Genomic DNA, 15,875 nt, shown 5'->3' on the forward strand with positions numbered 1-15,875 from the left:
CCTCCACCACCATCATCACATCAAGCAGCCATGAGACAAGTCTGTACTGGAAGTGTTGGGGAAGAGGATCTGCCAATGGTTCAATAACAGGGCAGTCCTCCCTTTATCCGGGTGGTCTCATTAAAGGATAAGGGCATACTGACCAAAAGTAAGGACCTTCATGTTGTCATCACTTAAGTACTATTAAGCACCACTAGCCTGATGATTTACTAAGTAATAACAACTTGAGTCAGTGATCAGTGAAGCTGCCATCAATTGACCACTAAGAACACAGTACCACCCAGGGCTCCGGAGCCTGCTTTCACTGTTGAGAAGGCGCTCCCATCCTACTCTTCCTCTGGCTAGAAGGTTACAGCTCACCCTCCAGGTTGCTGAGTGAATGTTCAGTGGCTCAAACAGGCTCCCACTTTATATTTTAAACTAAATCCCTTCCCCCTTCTGTCTTTTCTCCAGCCTTAGTCCTTTCCCTTCATACCTCTATCCTAATTCACAAAGACACACTGATCCATGCCAGGCGGGTGGTTCATGTTTGTTGCCCCGGCACTCAGGAGGTAAAGGCTGGTTCCAGGTCAGCCTGGGCTAGACTAAGAGCCTGGCTTACAATACTGATCTGTGTTCATCCCTGCAACGTCCTTCCCCGACACTCCACGAGAGCAGAAGCCACATCTCTGTTCGATATTAAACTCTGTGCCTCACTCACACAGTGCCTGGTACTTAGGAGGGACCCAAATATCTGATGACTGAGTCCATGAATACATCTAAATAACTAACAATCACCATTCCCTTACTTCCAAAAGCATATACTTTTAAAAAATGAAAGTGAATTGTGCCATTTCCAATATAGGTTTATTTCTTGCTCTATTGAAAAATCATCTGAGGACTAGGAAGGTGGCTCAGTGGATAATGAACTTGCTGAGCAACTCTGAATTTGGATCCCCAGATCTCACAAGAAAAAAAAAAAAAAGCAAGCGGAAGCAGTGGTAGGTTTCTATACTCACGGTGCACCTACGGTGAAAAGAGAAGCGGAGACAGATCCGGGCAGTGTGTGAATAAAGAGGACTGGGGACTCTGTCCCAGCCAGGTGGAAAGTAAGGACAGATGTGAAAGTTGCCCTCTGACTTCCACACACACACACCCCCCGACGTATGTGCATGCCTGCGCTCACTCATATACACACACACTAAAGTAATTCATTAGTTAATTGATAAGAAGCCACTTGTCTTCACGGTCCCATAGTAAATGCAGGTTTGAAGGTAAGTAAATGCCAAGATTTGTCCCTTTCTTGTACACTAGGAAAACTGATCAGAAATGTACTCTTAATTCTCTTCACAATGAACACAAAAGTCATCAAGCACCCTGGCACAAATCTAACATAAGATGTGGAAGAGTTCCACACCTAGACTTACCTATTAAATTTCACTGAAGGACAGAAAAGACCTAAATAAGCAGAGACATTTATTGGGTTTGTGGAGAGGAAGCCATGCACCATAAAGTTGTCCGTTCTCCCTGAATTTCTACTTAAATTGCATGCAATCCCAGTAACACAAAACTGAGGGGAGGGGCCTCACGGCAAGGGCAAGTTAACCTGTGTGGAGGGCGCGAGGAGAATGGACCGCACACACAGCCACTGATGCCTGGCACAGGTATGGGAACAGCATTATGGGATGGGTACAGTATTATTTTCAGTATTTCATTGTTTCAAAGTTTTGGGGTTTTTTTCTGTTTTTCGAGGTAGGGTCTCACAAACGCCAGACACATCACCAATTTTTGTGTCTGGCTTTACATGGCGCTGGGAAATCTGGTAGGCTTTGCAAGCAAGCAGCTTTAACAGTCAAGCTACCTCCTCAGTCCCCAAGAATTTTCTTTTTTATTAAGCCGTCAAGTAGTAAGCACTGTAAGTTCAGAAGACGCACACCAAGAATCTAAGGACAGACTGGTCAACATGGGAACAAAGCTAGATAAGGTGTGGGGGTGTGGGGCTGGAGAAATGGCTTAGCATTTAAGGCACTTGCCTGCAAAGCCAAAAGACCCAGGTTCCATTCCCTAGAGACACAGGGTGTCTGGAGTTTGTTTGCAGCGGCTAGAGACCCTGGCGCACCCATTCTGTCTCTCTCTCAAATAAATAAATAATTAGTTTTTTTAAAAAAGATGTGTTGGTGGGACAGTGGGACAGACACTCCCAGGAAAGACACAGAAGAGCAAGGTTAAGGTTGAAAAGGCATCATTGCTCAAAGGGAACAAAGGACGGTTCATGTGTCTATTACATCCTCATTAAAGCAAGGTTCTAATCTACCTAGAAACAGTAGAATGAGTGACCACAACAGTATTATTTACAAAACTGTCCCCAAAAGAGGGCACAGAGATAGCATGGGCTAGAGCATGTGCGTACTCTTAACTCCTCCTTGAGGATTCACAGTGCGCAGCCACAAAGACCACGGAAGTCATCCTGCAGGGAATTGACTACAAACCCGGCCATGCCAGGATGAGCTTGGCCAGAGAGCCTTTTTTAAGATGTAACTTATGAGTTCTAATTTTTCCAATCTGGTAGTTGTTTGTGGAACTATCCACTTCCGGTGATGCTTTTAAAGACCCGAACCAGAATAAGGATTTGAACAGAAGGGAGAAGAAGCTGAGAGCAGCGGCAAACTGGGTGTCCGAAGGGCCACAGGAAACGGAGAAGCAGCTGAGGCTCCTGTGATCGAAAATCAAGACGGCAAGGCTGAGTCAGCAAACACATTAAGGTGAATAAGAGATTTAGGTGCGTGTGGGAAACAGAAGCCGTCTCCCTAAAAAGAAAACTGACCCAGAAGTTAGATTTGGGGTCATTTTCCTCGATCTGCCCACCTACACCCGAGCAGGTCTCAGGCACGATGAATGGATGACTGCCATGACCCTTAAGGAGCCTCTCGACTGTCCCATTCTGCCATTCTAAAACTTGGGGAATTTCACATCAAAATACCAACTCAACAAGTTTTATCTTTAAAGAAAGTGGGGAATATATATGTAATAAGGATAAAAATAAGTCAAGACTAACTTGAGAGGTTTTCAAGTCATGATGCAACTATGGCTGTTGGAGATATCTCAAGCCCTTATAAAACCAGCATCTAAACTCTGCTTCCCTCCCACAGTGTTACAGAATACTACTGGAAATAAGTCTGCATCTGACCCAGTGTGACAGTTTACACTCTATGAATACCTCTCAACACGCTGAACATTACAGGAAAATGAGAACCGTTCCCTGCTGGCTCGTCACATCAGCCTCGAAGTCTTAAGCGTGGGTCCACAGCTGTAAGTAGCTTGTATGAGCAGTGCAAAAACAACTAGCCATGCAAATTGGCAAGAATCCCATGTTTATGAAAATTAAGCTATTCCTCAAGGCAGTTGGGCTGTGCCTCTGAAATGAATGAATCGTGGCAATTCTTTTGAAGTACTTTCAAGAGAAAAAATGATTAGCTAGGAACCAAGCATAGTTTCAATCTGAACACTGCAAACAGCTCTGCAGGGTCTAATAATACAGAATTTAACAGGAAGGAGAGCACAGGGGGAGGGGATAGAAGGTGTGTGCGTTGGAAATGTAAGTGGGACCAGCAGGAATCTTGTAACTAAAGTTCTTTGGGAGTATGCATGTAATTTTTTGTTTGAAGATCTTTTAGTTGCAGTACTTTAAGATGCTTTCAGGAAAACAGTGACAAATGCTGCAACAAAAACTAACAGCTAATAATCTGTTCAATTGTCCTTTCAATTAAATTTTCCAAAAATTACTTAAAGGTACTGAATTACTGGGCCAGGTATGGCAGTGCACACCGGTAATCTCAGTACTCAGGAGGCTGAGCCAAGAGGATCTCAAATTCAAGGCCAGCCTAGGATACATAGTAAGAGCCTGCAGTGCTAGGCAAGACCTCTACCACTGACCTAAACCCCAAGCTCTGAGTTTTTAGTAATACATACTAATTGTACATATTAATGGAAACCTGTATGGTTTTGCATACATGCATCCAGTATTCACTGAGCAAACAGCCAATCTACCCCCCTCCACAATTTTCTTTTCTTTTTCTTTTTCGAGTCAAGGTCTCATTCTAGCACAGGCTAACCTGGAGTTTACTCTACTGCCCAGGCTAGCCTTGAACTTACTGTTATCCGCCTACTCAGCAGGTGATCGTCCAACCTCAGCCTTGCAGAATGCTGGGATTAAAGACGTACCACACTCAGCTTACAAATTCATTTGTGTTGTTGTTGTTCTTGTTGCTGCTGGTGGTGGTGGTTTGTTTTGTTTCAGGAAAGATCTCAATCTAGCCCAGGCTCACCTGGAACTCACTCTGTGGCCAAGACTGGTCTGGAACATACAACAATCCTATCTCAGTCAGCCTCTCCAGTGCTGGGAAGAAAGGCATATGTCACCTTGCCTGGCCCTTTTTCCTTTTTAACAAGGTTAAAAAGTTAAACACTAAATGGCATTTTCATGTTAACAGCAAACTCAAACCATTTGCGCTGTCTTAAGGCATCTTGGGTGCACAGAGCAAGGGACTCCAAGTCCCTGGAAGGCAGAGATTTGGTGTCCTCTTAGGCTTCTGGGGCTACCAGGGAAAGAGACATCTGTGTTGTTGTTTCAGAAACTTGATGTTATTGCTCATCTAATAAACACAGGAAGAATGTCAATTTTCTCTTTGCTGAAGGGCCCAATGTCTAAAACTGCCTATCTTGCAAGACTACAAATTCCACCTCACCTTCTTTCTTGGTGCCCTGTTTCGTCTCCTCGAGGGCCCAGCTCTGCAAGGCGCTCACAGCACACAGCGGAGCTCCCCTGCTGCTTAGTTACAGTGAAAACAAGAGGTCAGCTCACCTCCCTGAAAACTCCCAGGTGGCATAGGAAAAACACACGGTGGGGACAAGGGGCAGTGCAAAGGGTTACCAGACAGAGTCTGGCTCCACAGTGTCCAGTCTTGCTTGATGCTGAACCAAGTCTCCCTCATTTCAGGGAAAAGAACAAGAGTACTGAGTCAAGAACAAGACCGGGAAAGAAGGATGAGCAAGTCAACCCACCCCGCCTCCCCCCCCATGGGCCCTGCCGGCACACTCACAAGACCACTGACTCCAGGTGACAAAGGAAACAAGCCCGGAAGCTGTTATTCTGCCTCCCTCTCTCTCTTGCCACTTCCTCTAACTCTTTAAAGCTCATTCCTTAAAAGGGACCTAAGCTGAGCGTGGTGGCGTACAGATGTGATCCCAGTGTTAGACAGGCTAAGCGGGAGGATCCTGAGTTCCAGGCCAGCCTGGGATATGGAGCAAAACCCTGTCTCACTAAGTTAATAAATAAATGAGTGGTCCTAAGCATCCTACTAAACTCCTAGTGGCCATATGTTGCCTTGGAAAGCACATGGATACCAGCTCTGGGCAAGTGACACAAATCCTTTACCTATAAATAGTTCCCACTGAAGGGCAGCCATGAAGATTAAAGGGAGCCATCTATAGAAAGTAGCCAGCGCTCAGCCTGGCAGGAAGCAGCGAGACTGTCACTAAGCACAATGTGAACTGGGAAGGACGTCTTCTGTGGAGACTTGGCATTTCTTGCTTACCAAAGTCTTTAAGGTGCAAGCATCCCTCGGGCGGTGGTGAACTGACAGCCACAGTGAGCCCAGAAGGAAGGGATGAGGGACAGGGACAGGCATGCACCTTGTTACTCAGACCTCCCGCAGCATGGTACTGACTACTCCAGTGTTAGGAGCGTCTTGGGGCTGAAACTCTTCCTATCACAAGCTGAAGGAAATAAAACCAAAGCCACCTGGGTTGTGTTTCCTCTCCTCTCCTCTCCCACTTCGGTTTGTTTGCAGCTTGGGTCTTGGCAGCATGTGCTGCCTCGGCCATGGTCACCACAGCTGTCAGCGTCCTTTTCTTCATCCTGCCAACATCCACTCTCTGGGCACACCCATCTGCCCCGCTACACTGTCCTCAGAGGCACAGTGGATTTCCTTCGGTGCTTTGAAAGGTGTCTAAAAGCAGTGCCTCACTCCCACTGTGGGCTTAACAGAATATGAACCAATGAGGGTGGTACCCAGGACTGTGACAGCCTACCAAAAAGCCTTAAGAGTGTGATGTGCAGAGCGCCTTCCTCCTGCTATAGGCAGCTTCTGTGCTGGGCATCTGGGAGGTGGTCACCTGTGAGAACTCAGCAGATCCATATATGTCAGCCCTTGAGAAGTAAGCCCCTAAAATATTAATGGAGGAGAACTTAATGGCAGGAGGTGGGCCATGTCATTGATACCTATGCCACTGACTCTGAAGGCCCCCAGTGATGTCCCAGAATAAAATAATTAGGGTAAATTTCTATCTCAGAAATTAAATATACATTGTGTGTGTAAGCACGTGTGAAGAAAAAGAGAGAGAGAAAGGCAGAGACTTCGACTTGTCCTAGGGCATTTAGAAAAACCCATAAACAATCCATCATGCCAAATGGAAAACTCCATCCAGCTACCGTACTTGGTGGTCACTCTTGGGTTCAGATCTGGATCCTCCACCCAACACACCCTCTGTTCCAGCCCAAGGATGCGGGTCACCTTTGTTCCCTTTTTACACTGATGCCTAAACTAGCTCACTTCCCTGTGGGGAAGGGACAGGCACAGACATCATGTGGAATGTGTGTTCCCACAGAGCTCAGAAATGTGATGATCTCAGAGGAGCCAGTAAAGAAGGACCCCTGACACTTCCCTGAGGAAGAATGTCTTCTGTGAAAGGCTACTGCCGGGACAAAAAGGCACGTGCTGGGAAAATCTACGGCCTGCTGCTGGGTATGTTTCCAATCCCGATGTCCCACTTCCTCTTTATGTCACATTCTTTCCCTCCAGCACTGGGTCTCAGCTAAGGAGCAAAGTGCACTGTTCTGTCAAAGGCTTTAAGATGAAAAAGAAAAAGGGGACTAAGACATATGTCAAGAAATAGAGTGCCAGTGTGGCGGTCACACCTTTAATCCCAGTGGAGAGGCCGAGGTAGGAGGAACCTCGTGAGTGTGAGGCCAACCTGAGACTACAGTGTGTTCCAGGTCAGCCCGGGCTAGGCTGAGATCCTATCTCAAAAAAACCAAAAATGCCTGGGTACTATATAAACTCAACTTCCATTCTACCACTCTTAAATGTTTAAAAAAAGAACTTATTTTTAAATGCTGGCAGCCGAATTTGTTAAAAATAAAGTGTCATTCAGTTAAAGTTTCTTGAAGTTGGGTGTGATGGTGGATGCCTATAATCCCAGTGCTCAAGAAGTGCAAGGAAGCCAGGCGTGGTGGCGCACGCCTTTAATCCCAGCACTCGGGAGGAGAGGTAGGAGGATCACCGTGAGTTCAAGGCCACCCTGAGACTACATAGTGAATTCCTCGTCAGCCTGAGCTGGAATGAGACCCTACCTTGAAAAAAACAAAAGTGGGCTGGAGAGATGGCTTAGCGGTTAAGCGCTTGCCTGTGAAGCCTAAGGACCCCGGTTCAAGGCTCGGTTCCCCAGGTCCCACGTTAGCCAGATGCACAAGGGGGCGCACGCGTTCGTTTGCAGAGGCTGGAAGCCCTGGCGCACCCATTCTCTCTCTCTCCCTCTCTCTGTCTTTCTCTCTGTGTCTGTTGCTCTCAAATAAATAAATTTTTTTTTAAAAAAAGAAAAAAACAAAAGTGCAAGGATTCCAGAGTTCAAGGTAAGCCTGGGCTACGTGAGGCCTTGTTTTCTAAAATTCAACAAAAGGGTCTACGGATGTAACTAGGTACAGTGCTTACCTAGTGCTCACGAAGCCCTGGGTTTGATCCCAGCACCACATACACTGGGCATGGTAGCACACACCCATAGGAAGGTAGAGGCAGGAGGGTCAGAAGTTCAAAGCCATTGGCTGGGAAGATGGCTCAGTGGGTAAACATGCTTGCTTGCAAAGCCTGATGCTGAGTTCAATTTCCCAGTACCCACATAAAGACAGACACAAAAGGTGGCACATGCATCCAGAATGCATTTGCAATGGCAAGGGGTCCTTTATTTATACATATGCATGCATAAGTAAAAAATATTTTCAAATTTAAAAAAAGTCAGGCTGGAGAAATGGCTTAGTGGTTAAGGCACTTGCCTGTGAAGTCTAAAGACCCAGGTTTGATTCCCCAGGACCCACATAAACCAGATGCACAAGGTAGTGCATGCATCTGGAGTTCATTTGCTGTGGCTGGAGGCCCTGGAATACCCATTCTCTCTCCTCCTCTTTCTCTCTGTCTCTCTTAAATGAGTAGAAATAGAAATAAAATTTTTTTAAATGAAATCAAAATCATCCTTAGCTACTCAGGCAGTTTAAGGCCAGCCTAGTATATATGAAACCCTGTTTTTTGTTTTTTGGGGTTTTGTTGTTGTTGTTGTTGTTGTTGTTTTTGAGGTAGGGTCTCACTCTAGGTCAGGCTGACCTGGAATTCACTATGTAGTCTCAGGCTAGCCTTGGACTCATGGTGATCCTCCTACCTCTGCCTTATGAGTGCTGGGAGAAACCCTGTTTTTAAAAAAGGGGGAAACCACCAGGAATAGATGGTAAGACTCTATTGCTGAAGACTCTGCATACTTGGGCTGCAAGGTCACTGATAAATCCTGCTGGAACTGAGCTGATAATTTCCTCCATGTAGACCAGCTGACAGAAAGCTGGAAAAAGCTACTCTGCATGAAATTCAATGGGAGAGAGAAATCACCAGTGAAGATACTCAACAGTGGACACTGCAAGCCTTATATTTGGCCAGCTAGGCCAATGAGCCAATGGGTGCAATAGTGGCACGTCTGTTATGGGGGAAACCAACTACCCTCTAATTGGACTAGAGACACACTCCATGGGAGGGAATACATCCCTGATACTGAAAACTTACAACAGGGATAGTCATGAGCCGTAGGGGTGAAATGTCCACTAGTGTCTGGCTAAATGTATATACTATGATCACCAAACTGCCCAGTAAGCACTTCTCTTAATGTTCATACCCATATATTAATGTTACTCTCACTTTTGGTTGGAGAAGCTTCTCTTTTCAGATGGCAGTGACCTTGGGATGACTCAGAAGGCACCATGGTGCTGAGAAGAAGTGGCAGAGGAATGCTCAGCACTGAAATATCTGTATGACACCTTCCAAAGCTCAGGGTCCACTGTGGAAGAGGTGGCAGAAAGAATGTAAGAGACAAAGGAAGGGTAGGACTCCTTACAACATACTCCTCCAGACACAAAATGGCCTGGATATCCATGACCTCACAGTGCCTGACACTATCTACACAAGACCATCATAATGGGAAGAAAAGATCATAACATCAAAATAAAAGAGAGACTGATTGAGAGGGGAAGGGGATATGATGGAGAGTGGAGTTTCAAAGGGGAAAGTGGAGGGAGGGAGGGAATTATCATGGGATATTGTTTACAATTATGGAATTTGTCAGTAAAAAAATTCAAAAAAATTTTTAAGAGGAGGAGAAACATTTATATAAGTATGCCACTTTATGAATAACAGTGACACTAATCTGGATTTCTACACCTATCTCACAGTGGCTTTAGGAAGGATCAATACACACGAAAGCGATATGAAATCTGTGAAGAGCTAATCAAGGAGATACTTGAATTTCTACTACTCAAAGATCTAAACAGCTTGGAATCATGCATTTGAGTCTCACCTCTGCCGCTTACTCGCTGCCTATACTTCACTACAATGCAAGAGGCAGCCACTGAGTGGACAGTGGTGCTCACACCTATCAACACTTGAGGCTGAGGCAGAATGACGGCTAGAAGTTCACAGCCAGCTGGGCTGCAAGCATCCTGAGCCCCAAACCATTCTGGGATTACAGAGTATGACCTTGTCTCAAATTAAAAGAAAACTGGGCTGGAGAGATGGCTTAGCAGTTAAGGTGCTTGCCTTCAAAGCCTAAGGGCCCAGGTTTGATTCCCTAGTAACCGCGTAAGCCAAATGCACAAGGTGATGCATGTGTCTAGAGTTTGTTTGCAGTGGCTACAGGCCCTGGTGTACCCATTCCCCCTTCCCCCACACACACCTCTCAAATATTTTCTTAAAAAAAGAAGAAAGAGCTAAAAGTCTAAGGAGGCTGGAAGATTAGGAGTTCAACACCAGGCTTGCATTACTTAGAGTTTAAGGTTAGCCTTGGCTAAATAAGACCCTATCTCAAAGAGAGAGAGACATTAAGCAGCAACATACGTAACTACAATCTCAGGTCCAACTTAGCCAAGTTATTTTGAGGATCAATACAGTGATGTCTACCAAACTCCTTATAAGCGAATGTAATTAGCGTTAGCATGTCCAACTAAGGTCTGATGAATGCTCTGCTGCTGAAAACAGTGGGAAGGGTGAAGGAAGGAGCGGCCCACCACAAAGAAGGACACATTCAAAAAGCGACTGTATCACACAGCCTGAGGACACTGCGGACGCTCACACCCGCCAGGCCCTGCCCTTCCGCACGTCAGTCTTCCCTTGCGGCTTTGCATTAACTATGCAGCAACCAAGCACAGAGAGTCTTAAACTCCAGCCCTGACAAAGTGATGACTCAGCCCAGAAGGGTGCAGCCTGTTGTCACCCTTACAACACAATCCAGCATCCGCTGGGACAGCCAGGGGCCAGAAATCAACTCCTTAAGGATTCTTCCACTGCGATGACCAGTAACAGAACATATAGACCCAAGAGACTTGGGAGGAATCCAACTGAGTTATATTTTACAGAACAATTCACAACATGAATGAAAAAAAGCTAAAATGGCACCACAGCAGTAACAAGAGTCCCTCTGTAAACGGAGGCCCATGGCATGATGTCCTGCCAGGCAGTGGTGTGAGTTATATGGACAACAGCTGGACTGTTGGATACAGTCCCACGTCAACTTCACATCATAATGGCTTCTGGGGACACGTCCCACTGCTCTTCAGCCGGGCCTGCAACCCTAACCACATCCCCAAGAAAAAAGCCAGCCTTTAGCAGTAGTTGCTCAGCTCTTTTCCATTACCACTTAGTGGGCAGGAAACATTTTTTCCCCCAGAGTAAGCTCCCAACTCGCCTCCTATGGTTAAAAGGCTTTCAAATTTGGTTCCCTGGAACAGCAAATGGACAAAGTGGCGATTTCATGGGGGCCCCTGCGCTTGTCAAACATGCAACACTGGTCCCTTCACAGCCCTGTCTGCAGCCAGATAAGTGAATGTCTCCTAAGTTATACACAGGTATATACCTACACTCAGACTCCGGGGTCTTGGTTCATCAGTGTCCCACAGGCAAAACCTCTTTTCAAAAAACACCCATTACTCAATCTATAAGGCTCAAAGAGCAGCTAAATTCTTCTGGTATTCTTGATTCCAATCTAAGACCAGGTCACTTAACAAATGCCTGACATATTACATTTAATTCTACTCCATCAAAAAAAAAAAAAAAGTCACCAACATGCAAACTGTTCTCTCTCTTTTTTTTTTAATTTTTATTTATTTATTTATTTATTTGACAGAGAAAGAGGGAGAGAGAGAGAGAGAGAATGGGCGCGCCAGGGCCTCCAGTCACTGTAAACGAACTCCAGACGCATATGGCCCCTTGTGCATTTGGCTAACATGGATCTGGGAAATTGAACCTAGGTCCTTTGGCCTTGCAGGCAAACGCCTTAACCGCTAAGCCATCCCTCCAGGCCAAAAGTGTTCTCTTTTTGACTTCAGATGGTCCACAAAGGAGAGCAAAAGCTCACCAGCCCAAAACCCAAACCCACTGCTGGGTGTTTTCTGAAACTATAAATTTTCAATTCAAAGTTACATCATCTGATGCGTTTATTAGCAATGTTCCCGGAGCCCCAAACAGTTGGAAAATTATTATATTGTATCGTATGACAATGGAGAAAATTACATTGTCCAAATGGTCCTGTAAAATTTGTCTCCTACCTACCTGAGTCAATATTCACTTGCTACAGAGACTCACAGATACACGTATATATGAAAACTTTAACAGCAAAACTTTGCAAAACTTAAGGAGGGAAAAGCTTATTTTCCACTGTAACTAACAAGATCTGCCTTCAGCGAACTACCAGTGCCAGAGCCTAGAACTCAAGGAAGCGCCTAACTTGTTGCAAACAGTGAGTGCTCGGCAGCAGCCTGAACAAAGCACCACAAATAAGCTCCAGAAACCTACAGGCCTTTGGACGCAACGCTGTGTTTGTAATTAACTCTGCAACGCACTCTCATCTCCCCCTCCCCGCTCTCCCCCGCCCAGCACCCTCCAGGGCTCCGGTTCCCAATCTGGTTTCCATCGCGGCCCCGCCCCCTTCCCCTTCCCTCACTGGAACTGTGAATCAATCCCATCCCGGGCAGGAAACGAGACCCGGGGCAGCCCCCTCCGCTCGGGTGGAACAAAGGATCGGAGCGCAGCTGCAGGCGCGGGGAGCCCCCTGGGGTCCCGGGCCCAGGATCGCCCTGCGCCGCCTGGGGCACACCGCACCTGAACCCCACTCCCCCGGACGCCCCATTGTTCTCCCTTCACCCTCCTGGCCCGAGGAAGCCACACACGTCCTCTTTCCCCCAGAACCAGGGAGCAGGAAACTGCTGAGGTCCACGGGGACGGCGGGGTTGACGATGGCCCCTCGGGCAAGTGGGTTCCCCTCTGCGCACAGGTACGAAGGGGACCAGGCAAAGTGAGAGAGCAACTTGGTGCACGCGCCCACCTCCCTCCCGCCGCGCCCGCGGCCACCGCGGAGCCACCGCCACCCTCGGCGACCCCCCAGCGCCCGCGGGTTCGAGGCGGGGCGCCGCCGGGCACCCCGAGGGCAGCGATCCCGACGGCAGCAGGGCTCGTGGGCCGCCGCGGGAAGGGGAGAGGGGACCCCAGAGCGAGCCCTCACGCTACCTCGCCGCACGCCGGCTCTTCTCCCGGTGCTGCCCGGCTGTCGGACGACCTCGGGGACGCGGGCTCAGCCCGAGGTTCGGGGCTCGCGCCGCGGCTGCTGGCCCAGGCTGTCCGTCCGCGCCCCGCGCTCCGCAGCGCACCGCCTCCGCGCCGGCCCGAGGATCCGAGTGCGCCCGGCCGGGGAGCGGCGCTGCGGCGGCGGAGGCCCGGCCACTCCCCTCTCCTCTCCCCGCGGGCGGAGGGCCGGCCCAGGGGCGGGGGCGGCGACCTCGCGGAGCCCGGGATTCGCCCCTCGCTCGGGCCGCGGCAGCCGCCCCCAGCCGCTCACCTCCGGCCGCCGCCTCGAGGGCTGCACAGCGCCCCCCGGTGAACGCGGGGCTGCCCGACCCGCCGAGCCGCGCGCCCCGCCAGCCGGCCGCAGCCCCCCAGGAAGGCTCCTTCCTCTTACCTTTGCTGCTCCCAGATGCACCAGCCTGTAAAACACAGCGCTAGACACTAGAAGTCAGGCTGCAGACAGATACCAGCAAACACCGGGGCTCTTCTCGACGTCCCTCCTCCTGTAGATGCAGAGTTGGATGCCCAAAACTATCAGAAAATATTAATTTAACTAAAAGACGGGGGTGGGAAAAGCATGCTGAGTGGTTAAGATGCATCTTTGTTTACAAGGCTTGTAAGTAGCTCGGGTTTTGTTTTGTTTTTTTTTTAATATTGGAATGCTGTGTGTGTCTTCACTAGCCTTGAGTATTGATCGATATTGGTCCACATCACTTAGGCACAGAAGAGGGGCGAGAGAATCAGGACCCCCATCTTCTCACTCCAGCTTCCCATTCGTCATATTGTAGGACTTAGGACAAGCCACTTGACCCGGGTTCTGGTTTCCCCATCGTGGAGGAAGGAAGGGTGCTCAGCCAGACTTACTCACTGGGTGAGGTGAGAATGACTTGACTGAGGTGTTAAAAGCTCTGCAGACACAGTAATTATTACTCATGAGTCGAAGTACATTATCCTATAATGAAATAAACTGTGCTAAATGGGGCCAGGCTCAAATGGACTGACCTATATCTGGAGAGTGTCACTAAAAGGAGTTGAACCAAAGAATCCTGACCATATATAGTAACTGTTCCCACAGGCATAGGAACTTCAGGCACTGGGGTTTGTCTGTCTGCCACCAGTACAGTTTAGGAAGGTGGGCCCACTACAGACTATCTGCATGGAACTATACCATCATTGATACCACCATAGGCGTCAGTTGAGATCTGTCGTTGGCACGATGATGGTCCAAGCTAACACACTGAGAGTACCAAGTACCACTTTTATTGAATCCTGACAAAACCCAGTGAGGTAAGTTACTTCATTATTTTTGTTTTATAGACTACAACAGAGAGGCCTTCCCACTAGTAAGTAGCAGGGTGTTTTGAAGACGCCTCTCATTGAGAATGTCCCCTTGACTATAGACTGGACAAACAACTCGATTCTAACATGGAGAATTCAGCAGAAGTGATGCTTGGACTCCAGGTCATAAAGGGAGCTGTATCTGCCACCTGGCTCTCTCGCCACATTGGAGCCCAGTCGGCCTGCTATGAGAAAGCTCTGGGCACACAGAAGGCCAGGTGTAGGTGTCTAAGCTGATTTTAGCAGATGAGAATTCCACCTACAGCCAGGATCAACGTCTAGATGTGTGCATCAGTGAGGCTTTGGGATCACTGCAGTCCTTCCCTGAATGCCGTACTGTGTAAGACCTAGAGAGAACACCTGGCTAAGCCATGTCAGTGTCTAGAAGCATCACCATAATGAGAGTGTACGCACAATGTATACTGACAGTGTGGCTAGAATCCCTACAAGTTATCAGACCCTCTGCCCCAGACCCCACTTTCACGGCAGACAACATACAGACCTGGTACTTGGAGACATGTGTTAAACTCACATCTGCAGTCTGCCTTCTGATTTGGGGTTTCAAAGGGACAACTTACAGCAGTTGGGCATAACAGAACCTCGGGGTCACTGCTGGCCAGTACAGCTTTTTAAATATAGCAGAAATGCCAGTGGCAGGTTCTCAAATACAAAATGCAGAAACACATGGCTCAGAGAATGAGAATGAGGGAATTCTAGAACCTTTTGATCTTGGAAGCTGGCTAGGTTTTAGGTTGGGATGAGCATTTGCCCAGTAGGACCACTGAGAAAATAGCTGGGAGGAAGGGCTGGTGTTGCCTGCTCAAGAAACGATGGGGACCGGTTATAATGGACAGAGAGCTCTGCCTCTAGAAGGCCACCTGTGAGGGGAAACAGACTTCCTCCTTGCTCTTCAACCGGTTCAGCAGAATACCAACACGGGGGCTGGTAAACCTCACCCGAACAAGCGCCGAGAGAATCAACCAGGAAATCAGTAGGAAGCCAAAGAAAACTGTCTTTAGAGAAAAGTCACAACCCTTTAAATATCATTAACTTGGTTTTCATAAATCTCAAAATCCAACCTACTGAAGACATGACGTTTTGAAATACTTTTATCTTCAGTGCGGTTCTTTGTAACAATCAATCAATCAAGAACTTTTGAATTTAAGAAAAGAAGCTTAAAGTTGTTCTAGCAGTTGTCAAGAGTCGATAAATCCATCAGTTTCAAAGTTTTTTTTTTTTTAATTTTTCAATCTTTTGGAGGAAATAGAGTGCATGAAGAAGAAAGACTATTACTAAGAGTTTAGGGTGAAAAACATGAATTACCAAACTATAGGAGTAAAAAAATGCAAGAGCAGTGCTCTGTCTGAATGCAAATGTATGGTGGATCGCACAGAAACAGTTGAAATCTTGCTGAGAGACCTTAGTGGGTAAGAGCACTTGGAGAACAGGCATGAGGACACGAATTCAATACCTGATCCATAAGAAGCAGGGTGCAAATGCACACACCTGTTACCCCAAAACCAAAAGAGGCAGGGACAAGAGGATTGCTGGGGCTCACTGGTCAGCTAGTCGGCTAGCCTAACCAAAAATCAGTGAGCTCCAGATGCAGTGAGAGACACAGTCTTGAGGAAATAAGGC

At 47.6% G+C, this 15,875-nt stretch overlaps 1 protein-coding gene across 5 annotated transcripts in view; it reads right to left on the minus strand.

Moving 5' to 3' along the window:
• The window catches only part of Myo1b (myosin IB), a 183,387-nt gene extending 170,428 nt beyond the window's left edge, over positions 1 to 12,959 (minus strand). For 4 of the 5 annotated variants that reach the window (XM_045147061.1, XM_045147060.1, XM_045147058.1 and 1 more), the window contains exon 1: positions 12,846 to 12,959. The gene's annotated coding sequence lies outside the window, so the exon portion shown is untranslated. The remainder of the gene's footprint in view (positions 1 to 12,845) is intronic. The other variant, XM_045147057.1, reaches the window with a different exon arrangement.
• Between the last annotated feature and the right edge of the window lie 2,916 nt (positions 12,960 to 15,875).

The sequence above is a fragment of the Jaculus jaculus genome, chromosome 4 (genome assembly GCF_020740685.1).
Source record: "Jaculus jaculus isolate mJacJac1 chromosome 4, mJacJac1.mat.Y.cur, whole genome shotgun sequence".
Taxonomy (NCBI): Eukaryota; Metazoa; Chordata; class Mammalia; order Rodentia; family Dipodidae; genus Jaculus; species Jaculus jaculus.